The sequence below is a fragment of the Ursus arctos genome, unplaced genomic scaffold, assembly GCF_023065955.2.
Source record: "Ursus arctos isolate Adak ecotype North America unplaced genomic scaffold, UrsArc2.0 scaffold_13, whole genome shotgun sequence".
Classification (NCBI taxonomy): Eukaryota; Metazoa; Chordata; class Mammalia; order Carnivora; family Ursidae; genus Ursus; species Ursus arctos.
The window spans coordinates 45,858,632-45,873,728 of record NW_026622797.1 but is presented as its reverse complement, the minus strand read 5'-3'; positions in this window follow the sequence as shown (position 1 = coordinate 45,873,728).

The window sequence follows — 15,097 nt, the reverse complement described above, 5'->3', positions numbered from 1 at the left end:
GAAGTCTCCGTAACCTGAATCTGTCCATAACCAAACTCATAAAAACCTTCCTCTCAAGCACAGCTTTCTTCTAGTTTCCCTATTTTTTTAAAACAGCACCATCAACATCAGTTGGAGAAGCCAAAAACCAAGTTCTTCAACATTTTAAAATGGAATCGGAGTAGATTTGATTCTTCTTTTCTCCTTCAGCCCTAGGATTTGATCATCAAGCCTTTTTTATTTTATTTCCTGAACAGTTTTCAAATCTACCTACTTTGTCCATTTTCTCTGTATATCCTCTCCATATTCTCTCTCCTGCTCCACTACCATCACCACGACCACTAAGACATTGTCTGTTGCCTGGAATGCTGCTTAGATTTTTTCTGCCTTCCATCTCACATTTTGTTTCCCTTCAATATTTTCTTCTTGTGGCATTTAGAGTGATCTTTTAAAAACACACAGTGGATCATATCAATCTCTTGTTTAGGAACCTCCAATGCCTTCCCACTGTAAAGAACAAGGCCATATCACCCAATCCCTACCTAACTCTCCAGCCTCACCTTCTTGGAGAACAGTGACCCTTTCTGTTTTTAAATATACTCATGATTAAAAAAAAAAAACAAAATTCAGCAGGGTGTTTAGCACATGGTAGGCACTCAATAAATATTTGTTGAGTGAATAATTGCCTCGCAATAACTCTTGAACCATGAACCACACTGTGTTATTTTTCTTGTATATTTTATTTTCTATGTACATATCAGTACATTGAAGATAAAGAAGTGTCATGTTTCTCTGTAACTTATAGCATAATGTTATGTGAGTAGGAGGGGTTCAGAAGGTATTCAATTATATTGCTATAGATATTTCTACTCTGATTCCTTTTAAAAGGTTGACGTTCCTTCTCTCACACAATGGATAGTTATCACTTGTCTGTAAGATTAAAAATGAATTAGGGGAAATCTATTGTGTGCAAATAATGGAAGTGAAAAATAGAACACTTGCTTCTGATCACAATTCTATGGAATTTGCACAGATTAATTATAAAGGAGATGTTTGTTCTTCTGCATCACATGGAAAAGCTTTACATAAGCCCTGAGTTATGTGAACAAACATGCAAACATCATGTTTGCAATTTGCACTGTCAAAATTTTTGCAAATATTTTATATTTTTCTTCAGAAGTCTTTACCTTTGAAAAATATAAGCAAAAATTCAATACTTTAAAGAAGTCTTTTTGGTAGTAGAGACTAATTTTGGAAAATAGTTACCCTAAGTACAAAATAGTTACCCTAAGTACAAATTAATTCTTTGTTATTGGATATTTACCTGAAAGGGCAAAAAGAACTGCAGAGATTCAAAGGTAGGTATGAAATTGTAGCCTGTGCTATAAACTGATACTACCCCCAAATAAGAGAACTATTTCTTAGAGTAGCCTGAAACGAGAACACACAAGTGCAACCCAAAAGCAAAGAACAGGACACAGGGATGCGTGCTTCTCAAAGGCTTCTGACTATTAGCTGTGGCCATATAATGTTTTCCAAGCTGGGGAATGATAAACGGAATTAGGATTGAGGAGATCTAAAGGAGGAAAGGACAAGAAATATAAGAGCAGACAATGTGAATTTTCTACCTGAAAAAAATTCTTGAGCAGGTTTAACCTTCTGTTTCTTAAAAATTAGTTGAAGTTTGCCTAAGGGATATTTATACAAGAGATAATTGCCTTTGGGTTTCTATAGGCCTGTTGTTCAGTTATAAATATCTTCTAGTTTTCTCAGGATATTGAGTCTATTAGGGAGTTTGTAAAAATTCTTTAAAAAAGGAAAGAAATAAAAGGAACCTTTCTTCATGGAATGCATTTTGAGAATGACTACAAATAGTTGTCCTAAAAATCAGAGAGCAGGGTAGTTTGCAGTTTTTCTCTAGGGTATTAAAAGATATTTTAGGAAAGCAGTGATTCATGATTAATATTTAACTGCTTTTCAAGCAAAATAGGAAATTCTACCAGGGTATAGACATGATTTTTTTTTTTTTCTGTAATCTAAGTTCCAAGGGATAGGCTGAAGCGTCACTATTTCGCTCCTCTTTAATAAATAAACGGTGAGCTTAACTACAGGACGGAAGGACAAATTCTTATGCTCTTCTTCTTTACACCTGCTTCTTTCCTGTATAAAGGAAAAATGATTTTCAATTTCACTTGTGAAACATTTCCATTTTATTTATTTCTTTATTGATTAAGACTAGATTTGTCCTTTTGCATGAAAATTGATATGTTCTAAAATTATAGTACAAGCCTTTTGTATTTCTTTAAAAATCGATTCTTCTGTTAAGAGTCCGAGATTGCCAATGGATGTCACTGTCTTTCTATAGTGCTGTATTTTTAAAAACACATGGAATAAAGATGTTTGTTAGAGTGCTAAAAAAAAGAATATGAGATTACCCATTTATGTGTACTTTATGTAGGTTTCCCCCCCAATCTTGCATAAAAATGCGAAAAGGTTTACTTACGCACCTCTAGCTCAAAGATTAGAACATCCTATAACAGCAATGAAAATTAAACAAGTAAAAGCCACGTATAAGACATCCGTGATTATCCCAAGACGATGAACCTTTTGTGATGTTCTCAATAAGACTGACTAAAGAGTTTCGGAACTGCCAACCCTCCATTAAGGAGATCTGGAAGTAATGTCATTATAAGGGGACAGGACTGTAATATGGTTAGAGAAGCTAAAATTGTATTACGATAGGGAGGGGGATAAATAGATGACAGTAGTTAACATGTTTTTTTCTTTTTGAGAAGATCTATCTCCTACAAAATAATTCTTACGCAGCACCTTAGAGTTTTGTGGCACATGGTTTGGGCACCACTAGCTTTGAGAGTAAAGGAGAGAAAATCCAGGAATCAGAAGTTGCCAGTGTTGATCAAGATCTCACATCCTGATCTCCTTGTAGCTGGAAAAGTCATTTACTTAGAAGATTCCTCGGACTTCCCTTTGATCTGAATTGCACATCCCTCACAACCACCCATGTTTACAGGTCAGCTCCCCCTGTGACTGCCAGGTCAGAAAGAGGCACTGTAGATAAAGGACACGAAGGACACCAATATTTTGGACACAGTAGCGGAGTGGTTCAGGAAGTCCAGTCCCTTGGAAGTCTGACCAGAATGATGTCGTCTCCTTGAGTTTAACTCTCAGGCTGATAATGTGGAAATTCAGATTCTGAGTAGCGGTAAATTCCACAAGTACATTATGGGGTTCGTGACAGGCTGCCATCTGTCCTGCCCCTCTTAGCACACTGATCTTTACTCTAGGGCTCTGCCATGGGCATCTTTTCAGGTCTTTTAAAAAAGCGATCATTAAAAAACCTGTTATTCATGAATTCCTTGTACTATGGTGATAATTAGTACAAATCATACACAATTCACAAAAGACACTGACATACATGTTCGGTCCAACTATCTAGTTAGGTGAATAGTGGAGACTTATAATAGGTTGAAAATTGTGTGAGTGTACATAGCTCTACTCATAATTTGTAGAGTATCTTTGTACTTCCAATTTCTTTCTTAGTCAAACGTTTATTCTTTACTCCCTCCTTCTTTAAACTGTATTTGTTTATTTATTTGCTTTTGATTAATAGGAGTTGAGGGCATAGACTATGCCGTCAACATTCCTCTGCCTAGAGTAGAATGTCTGGCTTACAGCAGATGCTTAATGCACGATGATGATCACGGCACATAAGATTTTGCATGAGTGCAAAAGAGAAAAATGTTTCTAGCCTTTATCTACTATCATTTTCATTTATTTCTAGAACTGGCAAGACAGAAGATTTGCATTACTTCTGAGCATAGGCATGATGCATTTAGATATGCTTTTCCATCTTTCCACAAGATAAAATATATGCCATATAACAATTGGTACTGCAATTTTATGCTGAATTGAAATATTTTAGACTTTGATGGGCTCAACAGATATATACATACAGAAAAGATAGATGTCAAAGAACAGGAAAATGTTTAACTATCTCTATCTTTACACTGCTAACTATGAGCCATGTTATCAGTGCTGCTTTCTTAGAATGTTTCTTAGGAAGTGAATTATACATACTTTACATGATAAATTTAAAAATGGGTCCATCCACCTATGCTAAAATGATTTGAGATATCTTCTGGCTTTGTAAAAAATGGAAGTTATAAATGTGTTCCAAAAATTCTTCACAGCAATCAAAGACTAACATATTTTTGGTGGAAGGCAAGGTCAATGACATTGAGAAATGTAGGAAATTCATGTGTTAATTTATACTACTGCACAGCATGGTGGGTTTTTTTTCTCAAGTGTATTTGGCAAAAAAAAAAAAAAAAAATTAGGAAGCATGAATCCTTCTGTTAATTTTCTCAAGGGAAAGTTCAAACAAGTCCAAACCAACAAGATATTAATACTGGATTGTTATGGAAATCACTCTGAAATGGGGCTAGGTAATGTGGCTTCTAATTCAGTCTCTAATGGCCTGAGATATACAGTTCCTACCCAAAGGGTTTTTATTTTGTCTATATACATGAAAAGAGGTCTGACCAAACCAGGGGTTTTTGGCTGCACATTAGAATATAGATGGATTTTTAAAAAAAATACCCATGTGCAGGCCCCATCCTCAAAGATGCTGTGTCAATTGGGAAAAAGTGGGAAAAAGGAGTAAGTTCCCCAGGTGATTGTAATATGCAACCTGAGTTAAGAATCACTGAGCATCTCCAGTACCCAAAGTTTATCATTCTGGAATTTCTTGGAAAGTCCCTTTTAAATACTCAGGTACACACACGCGCACACACACACACACACACACACACACACACACACACAGTTTGGAAATTTGTTCATTAATCTGGACTCCCATTTCTAGTCTGATGGTAGTTTTCTACATTAGTGAGCTCTAGATTTTCAATTAACACCCTGCATGCAAATCAAATAAAGTATTAATTAACAGGGAAGGTAGTTAGAGGAAAGAAAAGCAGAGAAACAAAATATAAGTGCTGTCAGAATATAAACTTTCTAATATTGTACCTGCTTATCATAGAATACACATACATATAGAATTATACATAGACTTTCAGAATTCTAAGCTTTTTATAATTCTTCTACTTTGAGCATATCTTAGCAACTATGAAAAAATAATCATGATAGAGGAAACAAAGTTCACTGCTACAGAAATACTGAGGATTGGTCTAATTAAAGGAGACAAATCTATTTCAGGAAGAAGATGCTTGATGATGTTTACTGGATGGTAAAACTCTCCCACACCCTAAATGTAAACCTTATGTTTATCCGATGATTGGAAAGATCTTTCCTAGGAAAATGTCAATGGCTTGGCTTTTTGCTAAAGGAAGATCCAGAATGTCTCTGACCCTAATCTTAAAACTGGCATGGGGTTTCTTTAGTGAGGGAGGGATATATAGTATAACTAATAAGAATATCTGAATTAGAACTCCATCTTCTCTCATTTGTACTTCTCAGGCCACAGTTAAGGGGCTGGAGTTATGGTTTGAAACCAGGAGATGAGAATCATGGCCCTATTTTGCCACCTATATTCAGCTCTGCCCTCTATTTCTGCAGTTGGTGGGACTCCTTACTGTCTTTGAGAACGGATAGCAGGGACGGAGTGCTAATGGTCGTATCTGAAAGTCTGCCCAATACTCAGATCCTCCTTTCTGGGTGTAGGTAGGGGTTTAATATCTAGAAAAAAGTAAAACCTCAGTCACTAAAATGTATTAAAGTAGATGACATTCACTTGTTCATCCAATAAGTAGCTATGGTGTGCCTTCTCTGTTTTAAGCCATGAGAATATAAAGATTCTTAGATAATTTGCAAGCATGCAACTGTATTCATTGACTTCATTAAACTATTTTAAGTCAATTCTCAAGCTTTTACACACACACACACACATGCACCCCTCTTCCCTACTTTACTCCCCATTCCACCAGCAACTCTTTTTTTTTTTTTTTTTAGTTCTTTACTAAGGTGACTTCAGGAGCTGTTCAGTGGAACCTCTTCCATTCTCTGTGCTGGAATTAATGATGATGTCTCTGATGCCAGCTTCCTACTCCTTCACTCTAATCAAAGCCCCCGCACACTTTCTGATCTAGGGGAGGAGAGGCCTTCCATTTCATGATGCACATCCCATTACAGTTGCCTTGTTTTTTCATTCATAAACCACCAATTCATAAATCACTAATTTGCCATCTAAGTTTACTAGGTGTGGCTCTTTTCTTTCTTTTTTTTTTTTTTGTAAAGATTTTATTTATTTATTCAACAGAGATAGAGACAGCCAGCGAGAGAGGGAACATAAGCAGGGGGAGTGGGAGAGGAAGAAGCAGGCTCATAGCAAAGGAGCCTGATGTGGGGCTCAATCCCGTAACGCCGGGATCACGCCCTGAGCCAAAGGCAGACGCTTAACTGCTGTGCCACCCAGGAGCCCCGAGGTGTGGCTCTTTTCAATTTATTTTTAATTCCCATCTGAAAATATCTCAACAAAAGGAAATGACCCCAAATATTTCAATGTTAAAGGCAAGAATGTCAGAGGTGGGGGAAATGGGGACAGGATATATCTGATGGACGTCCACTGGTGGTGAAAAATATTTCTTGGAATTATTGAAATCATCCTTTGTCACTAAACATAAGACAATGTTGTTGTTCTGATTTAAATGCTTCATGAAAAACGGGACTAGACTCATAAATATATTTTTGTAGTTTAAAGTGTAAAAAAAGCCCACCATGTAATCTGGACTCCCTTCTCTAAGTAATTATAGTCATTTTCTAAAGTGTCTAGTATGAAAACACCGACCATACAGTAGTTTTCAGTAATATCTTATGAAAAGAGCATCTCAGAGCTCAAAATCCTGTAGGCTCTTCTCTGCACTGCATCACCCCAAACTATCTTAGACGCTTGCTTTTTGGACGAAAGCATTGATCACATCACTGATGAAAGTCAAAGGTGCCCTGGGCTGTCCAAGTACCATCACTAGGACCTGTAATGCTGCCAGAGCAACAAAGAAGCGTGAGGGCATCTGCCCCAGTGGTTTTGATATCAATGGGTTACACAATCACAGCCATGAGTCACCACTAAAAAGACATGTAAGAAGCAGAACAGGATTTAAAAAGAGAAAAGAAATCACAAGGTGATTCGTAGCATTTAAAAGAGACCTTTTTCAGTTCTTTAAGTTAGCCTAAATATTTAAAGAAACATCAGATTGTTTCAGACTACAAAGAAAATATCTTATATCCCTATTCTTGCCAGGCCCTTTATCTGCAACTTCAAAAGACAATAATTGCTTTCTAAAAATTACCCTCTTTGATAAAAACCTTGCTTGGACAGTTTAGTGTGGAAAAGTCAAAACGTTCTTTTAGGCAGTAATATGCTTAATCAGGTCAAGAGCAGATAAACACTGTTAATGTTTCCTTTTTTTTCCTTCTCATTTCTCCATGCTTTGCCTCTATTATTTCTTGTACTACTTCTGAAGCAATACTTTTCTTTTTATCTACTTTTATTATACATTCTCTCTACAACCACCCAGGTTTTTTTTTATTAATTTTTTTCTAAAGCAGATATCCACTGAGAAAGATAACTTCTCCATTCAACTTTTCTATCATGAAGGATTCTCAGCTCTTATCAGGTAAAGTCATAATGTAGAAATTTATCCACCTAGTAATAAGATCTCAGGTAATATCCCTTCACTATATTGATTTTACAAAAAGCCACATCTTTTTTATTTTTTGCCAGACTTTGAAGCACAGTGATGGCTCTCCATAGGAGATTTTGAAAAGGCATGTAGAAATGTCTCCAAAAAACTAGGCTAAGGAGATTGTATGGGGATGTGGAATAGAGAACTATTAGAAGAATTGCCACACAGTGGCATGACCAGATTCAAGGGGTATAAACATAGTCATTTTCCCAAAACAGTTAAAATGTGAACTTCTCAGAAAGATATAAAATGATGACATCATTTAAATTAATTCTCCTTTCTAGACTGAAAGATCCGTGGGGCAGGTGTCTTGTATCCTCAGCACCAAGTTCGATATATAGTCTGTAGCTTCACTAGTCACTTGTGGCTTTAGCACTTGAAATGTGACTAGTCCAAACTGAGAAGTGCTATAAGTAAAAATACACACTGGATTTTGAAATTTAGTGGAAAAAGAAAAGAATATAAAATATCTTAATAACTTCAATACTGATTACATGTCAAATGATAGTATTTTAGATATATTTTATTAAAATATATTATTAAATATATTTTTGCCTATTTGTTCTTTCCTTTTTTAAGGTGGCTACAAGAAAATTGACTCACAATGTATTTCTATTAGATAGCACTTGTCTAAAGAACTCTGTATTATGTGTTAAATGAATAATGAGTGAATGCATGTTTGAATGAAAGAAAGATGCCTTCATCTAGACTAACACTACCAGAATGAACACTACCTAACTTTTGATAGAATGATACTCAAGAAAAATAGGTCAACAGCTTTAGTAGACTTTATCAATGTCACCAACCCTTCACCTCTTCCAGCATCCCTGTGCATTGCTACATGCCTTTGTAATCTCTCCTGATAAGGACATAGAATGTCTCTCCCTACTCCCTTTCTTTGGGTTTGGTCATGTGACTTGTTTTGTTCAAAGAAACATTAGAGAGCTTGATGTGACCAAAGGCTTGAACAATGTTTACACTATTGACTTCGCTTTCCAGCATTTCGCTAATGTCGTGAGAACCTGCCCAGGCAGAAAGAGGATGGGAGACATGTAGAACAGAACTAAGCTGCCCCAGTAGAGCCCGGGCTAAACCCTAGCTGATTCCCAGCCACAAGAGCAAACAAATGAGATCATCATAGCTACCCCGCCCAGCATGGCCTAGATCAGCGAACTCCAAATGACTCAGAGACCCATGAGATAGGTACCTGCCTATTTTTTTTACATGCTGCCAAGGTTTTGTGGTTATTATCCAGCCTCTTCTGAAATACCTAACTGCCACAGAAGTATAATCTTCATAAAAGCTCAGTTGCTTTCATTTTTTAATGTGACACTTCACACTGGAAACCTTAAGGTCATACTTGAAAATCCTCCTCTCTCTAACCTCTCAGATGAAATATTTTTGGCCATGATGGCAAGTATGAGAACTAGAGAAGATATTCTAGCAGAAGCTGGACAAATTCATCCCAGAGGTATAACTCATTGGTCACCATGGAGAGTTTTAAGGCAAGCATCAGCAGGAATGCTAAAACCTAAATGGAATTGAGTAGCACACCATAATTCTTATTTTTCCAAGCAAATGGTGGATTTGTTAAAAAACGTCTCTCCTATGCTTGTCCCTAGGTTTTTTTGTTGTTATGGAAAAGCTGTTAATATATGAGTACTCCCAGTTTTGTTTCCTCTCACTGCTTGTTGAAGATGGTACAGGCTGTCCACTTGAGTCACTCCATACCCTCCCCTCACCATGCTCCTGGGAGGGTCCTACCAGTGCCTGGTAGGTTCTTTGGGCTTCTGGGTTGCTCAATGAGAATGTTGACAGTGACAGAGAACTGGAATTACGGGGGGGAAAGTAGAAGGGTAAGGTTAGGAGAACTGTGTCTTTTTTAAAAAAGACAAAAAGCTGTAGGAGATCAGGGATGGCAGAGGGTTTTGTGAAGAAGTTTTAAATGAGAGGACTCAGAGAAAGTGAGGTTGTAAGGGACCATGGTTAGAAAAGGAAAGGAGGTTTTAACAAATGCTCCTACAGGTTTTGTGGCTTACATGATTTGACAATATACGTAGAAAACTTAATTACTTTTTTTTTATTTTAATAATACTATTTCTCTGAGACTGGCTTCTAATTAAGTAAACTTAATTACTTTTTTTTTATTTTAATAAGACTATTTCTCTGAGACACAGCTTCTGTCAGTGATGATCTTGTACAGAAAGTTTAACATGGGATGGAGTCGTAGCATGGCGGAGAGGGTAGAAGAACACACAGGACCGATAGTAACATTTGCTTACCATATGGCTTACTAGCTGCCTAGCTGGACCATTCCAAAACTCATTTACTTGATTTATACCGTAGAGATAATAATATATTCCATAATACATTCCATAGGTTGTCTTCAAGATTAAACAAGACGGTGAATATTAAAATGTCTATCACATTGCTCAGACATAAATGTTAGTTGACATGTTGAGCACAGTATTTTCTTTGTGAAAATTCAATGTTTGGCCTGTAGTCACTGTAAAAGTTGACCTGTATCCCCAAGCTGTGCTCCCGAGTCCGTAGCAGCAGCTGACAGCTTAAGCAGTTGCTAACTGACAAAGACAGCTTTGTTTTCTTTACAGTTACTTTCGCGGAAGGCCCGAGGAACTATGCTTCTTCCCAGCTGTAACTGATGAGGGGCTTCCCAAGCTGGAGCAGACGCAACTGCTAGGAAGCTCAACAAATAACATGAGCACTTATGGGGGCTTCATATTTATTTATGTACTTATTTATTTAAAAATAATTATTTTTATTTTAGAGAGAGAGAGCGCGAGAGAGTAGGGGTGAGGGGCAGAAGGAGAGAGAGTCTTAAGCAGATTCTGTACTCAGTGTGGAGCCTGATGTGGAGCTCGATCCCACGACCCTGAGATCAGGACCTGAGCCAAAATCAAAAGTCAGATGCTTAACCGACTGCACCACCCAGGTGCCCCTTATGGGGACTTTTCAAATTAAATTTTTGAAGGATCACCTGATATTCTATTCCATTACTACCCTAAGTTATTTTGTGGAGAAGACAAAAGAGGCTTACCCTTGATCAAAATAGTGTCACATATTGTTTTCAGAAGCGAAATGTGAAAACTAGAGTGTTACTGCAGGGGAACTGACTCTGATCGGACAGAATTCTAGTTTTCATTAGCAATACAACCAGTGAATCAGAAGGTGGCATGTAGGGTTTAGATACTGCTCGACATGAGCTCTATAGAGCTGTATAGAAAAGGAACTGGCAATCTATGGTTTTAAATTAAATACAAAATTGACGGCTGTAGGCAGCACCTTGCCCAAGGTTGCAAGGAATGCATATAAGAATAAATTAGATGAAGAAGATAAATTCGCTCTTCTGGAAATTGGAAAACACTAAGACAGCATCGTGCTTCTGACCTTACAGAATGAGGGTTTAGAGAGAACAGAAGTACTAATGTGCGACCTAACCCACAGCTGTGAGACAGGGATGAACTATAAAAATCCACCTGGTTCTTTTCACACACTTGTGAATAAATGCTTACTAGTAAGTGGCAAGTCAGGATCATCGCAACAATAATGTGTTGGTATGCAGCCAGCCCACCAGCACAGATCGCCACACCAGCGCCCCACAGGTGAGAAGGACAGATGACAACAGGATAACTGAGCAGATGTGGTTTGGTGAGCTGTTGCGGGGACAGCCACAAGCTGCGAGGACAGATACAGGCTTGCAAGGACGCTGAAGAATTTCAAGGTACACTGTGGAGAGCAGTGGACTGCTGAGAAGCAAGAGTGCCTGACAGATTGCTCTGACACACAGCGATCAGGGAGAGTGGCCCCGTTTCCAAGACAAATACCAAGCAAAGCTGGCACGGAGAACAGACTCTCAGAATCCCAGGCTCTGCCCATAGCCGTGGAAGCCACAAACAAGAAAGTGTTTGCACATACGGGTGGGAAAGGAAAGGTGCATATATATGATGTCCAAGCCTGGTTAGTTACGTTAGAGCTAAATCTCCTGGAAAATATTCTATTGCAGCTTTGCAGCGATAGAAAGGTCAAAGCTTTGGGGAAAGGGCGCAGGGAAGACAGATCAGTCAAGTCTCATGACCCCCTCAAAGCTGTGGCTTAAATGTTGCAGCAGCACGCACCTTCAGGCTTCTTATGCAGGCAAGCAAAATAAAGATTTTTACAAAAACTGGCCTCACCCGGGAGTTTTCAGGGGCTATCCCCAGTGCACAGCAGTCTACATACATAATGCTTAATACAGGTGTTGTATTATATTCTCTGTTAATACAATGTCTTTAGAAATTCGTAGGAATAGTGCTTGTCCAGCATTCACTTCTTTCCATGGTTACTGGCAAAGAGAAACACATCACACGGCAATATTCCATAAGCCAAATTACCAGGGGGAATTCCTGAAAACTGCCAGGCATGGCTGAGCCATGTGAGTTTTGTAATTTGTCTGATATCATCTCTGCTTAAGTCACAGTGTTTTTGTGTGGATCGAAAGTGATAACAGATACAGACATGATGTGTAATCCATCTAGCACTATAGACACATACTGCAGGCCTTAAAGTGTAATCAAGAGGGCTTCAACAACAGTGTTCAAAGCAGACCGAGTATAATTTGCTCTTCGACTCCTCTCAGGTCTAACAGACAATAATATAGTTTGTCTGCCAGTCACTTAAGCTAAGGCAAATACCAAGTAGCTTTAATGACGGCTTCAGCTGCATTTATACAGCAGCGCTCCTAGTAAGAGAGAAAAGGAACAAACTCTCCTCCTTGTGCTGCCTTAATAGTTCTAGGAAAGCCATCTTCCCACTCAAAATCAAGTTTTATATCGGCGGGTTTGTTTAGACTGTCCACATGTACCGAATGCAAGGCTCACCATTTACAGTCACTGAAAAGCACATAGGTTATATTCTGTTCTACTCTCGTAACAGGAGCACCTTTAAAGAGAAAAGATTTCTTCTTTTAGCCCAATTCTTTATTTACATAGATTAAAAACCCCAGAGAAAACAAAAACAAAAAAATCACCAACAACTCTGCATTAAAAAGTAAACTCTAATCTTCTATTACGACCTGCTTTCATTTATTGTGGTCATGGGGACGAGAATGGTAAGAACAGATTCAACAACAATCTCTTTTCTAATTTTTTCTTTTTAATCAGAGTTCCTACCTAAAATAAAGTCATGTTCATATATCTGTTCTTTTACTTTTTTTCTTTTGCCTCCATTGTAGAACTGGTAATTCACACAACTGTGGGTTATTGTTTTCTCCTCTTTCCAAATACCGCTCTAAGGGTAACCCTCTACTATTGCTAGTCTTGTTGCAACACAGTAGTTCTTCCATTGTCATGAATGTAATGTGTGGGACCCTGGGGAGAGTGCTGTCATTTTGTAATGATGTCAATTTGAGTGGAGTGTACCAGCCACTCAGGCAATGAGAGAGCTAACACAGTGGCGACCAGTCTATGAGGCTGTTTTCTACTTGTTCCTTAATGATAAAAACAAAACTGTGTATCTTCATGAGAAATGAGAGATAAACCAAGAATGAGAGGTAACTTTAAGAAAAGTAGAAAATGAACTTGAGGTCTGAGTTGAGAAATAGGGGTGACTGACAGAAGGATAGTTTTGAAGAAAGCACTAAAGTCACTACCAACAGTTTGTAATATACAAATTTGGTGATTCCAAAATATCGGAACATATTTTATAAAGAAACTGTCTCATGTTCGAAAGTTTGATAGTTAAAAAAATTTAAGAAACTCCTTGGGGTTAAGCACTCTGTTTTCTAATTATTATTTAGTTTTCCCAGTGCCCCTGAACATTGCTCCATCCCATATGTGCATTTCTATCCTTTATTTAATATCTGTATTTTTTTCTATTTTGTATACTGGACTGCTTAGCCTGTGAACATAGAGTTAGAAACTTTAATTTTTATTATTTGTTTTTGAAGTCAATGAAAAATTATTTTCCTAACCGAATTTAAAAGCCTAACCTTGGCGGGGGGGCGCCTGGGTGGCGCAGTCGTTAAGCGTCTGCCTTCGGCTCAGGGCGTGATCCTGGTGTTATGGGATCAAGCCCCACATCAGGCTCCTCTGCTATGAGCCTGCTTCTTCCTCTCCCACTCCCCCTGCTTGTGTTCCCTCTCTCGCTGGCTGTCTCTCTCTGTTAAATAAATAAAATCTGAAAAAAAAAAAAAAAAAAAAGCCTAACCTTGGGGCACCTGGATGGTTCGGGTGGAAGAGCGTGCAACTCCTGATCTCAGGGGCATGAGTTTGAGCACCCTGTTGGGTGTAGCTATTACTTAAACAAAAACAAACCAAAAACAAAACCAAAAAAAAAAAAAACCACACCCAAAACTAAAAGCCTAAGCTTGTTTTATTCACAAACAATCATATATGAAATAGTCACTATGGGTCTCACCCTCACCGATTACATACTTATATATAGATGCTGACCTTTTTGGGGGCAACCAGATCTACAATGAATAGTTGAAAGAGCAATAAATTTTTGATTAGAATACCACAGTATGAAAGATTGCTATAAAAACTGCATCTCTAAATAAGAAAGCAAGCGCTAACAGTTTACTATAGAAAGTTCCGTTAGCTTTTCAAGATTCACGCAGCAAATAACTCAGACACATACCGGCTAGCCTGAGAAAAGACTGTGTGGCCCCTAGACGGCTCTACTACCTCACCTGCTTGATGCTGCAAGCGCTCATCAAACACTTACTGAACACCTGCTTGGGGGCCAGGAACTGTGTTTAGGCTGTAGGGATAAAATAGTAAGGAAAACCACAGTCTCTTCCTTCATGAAGCTAATGTCTAATGGTTCAGACAGTTTAAAGATGTTTTGGGGCACCTGGCTGGCTCAGTTAGAAGAGCATGAGACTCTTGACCTTGGGGCTGTGGGTTAAGCTCCACACTGGGTGTAGAGATCACTTAAGTAAATAAACGTTTATTTTTTATTTTTATTTTTTTTTTAGATACTGGAAAATTTTATTATTTATTTATTTTTGATGTAGTGTTCCATGATTATTTGCGTATACCACCCAGTGCACCATGCAATACGAGCCCTCCTTAACACCCATCACCAGCCTATCCCAATCCCCCACCCCCTCCCCTCTGAAGCCCTCAGTTTGTTTCCCAGAGTCCATAGTCTCTCGTGGTTCATTCCCCCTTCTGTTTACCCCCCCTTCATTCTTCCCTTCCTTCTCCTACCGATCTTCCCGCTATCCCTTATGTTCCATAAATGAGTGAAACCATATGATAATTGTCTTTCTCTGCTTGACTTATTTCAACTTAGCATAATCTCCTCCAGTCCCATCCAAGTAAATAAACTTTTTTTAAAAAGTTTAAAAAAGAGGCAAATTTGTAGGAAAATAAAAATTTCAATTGAAATAAAAA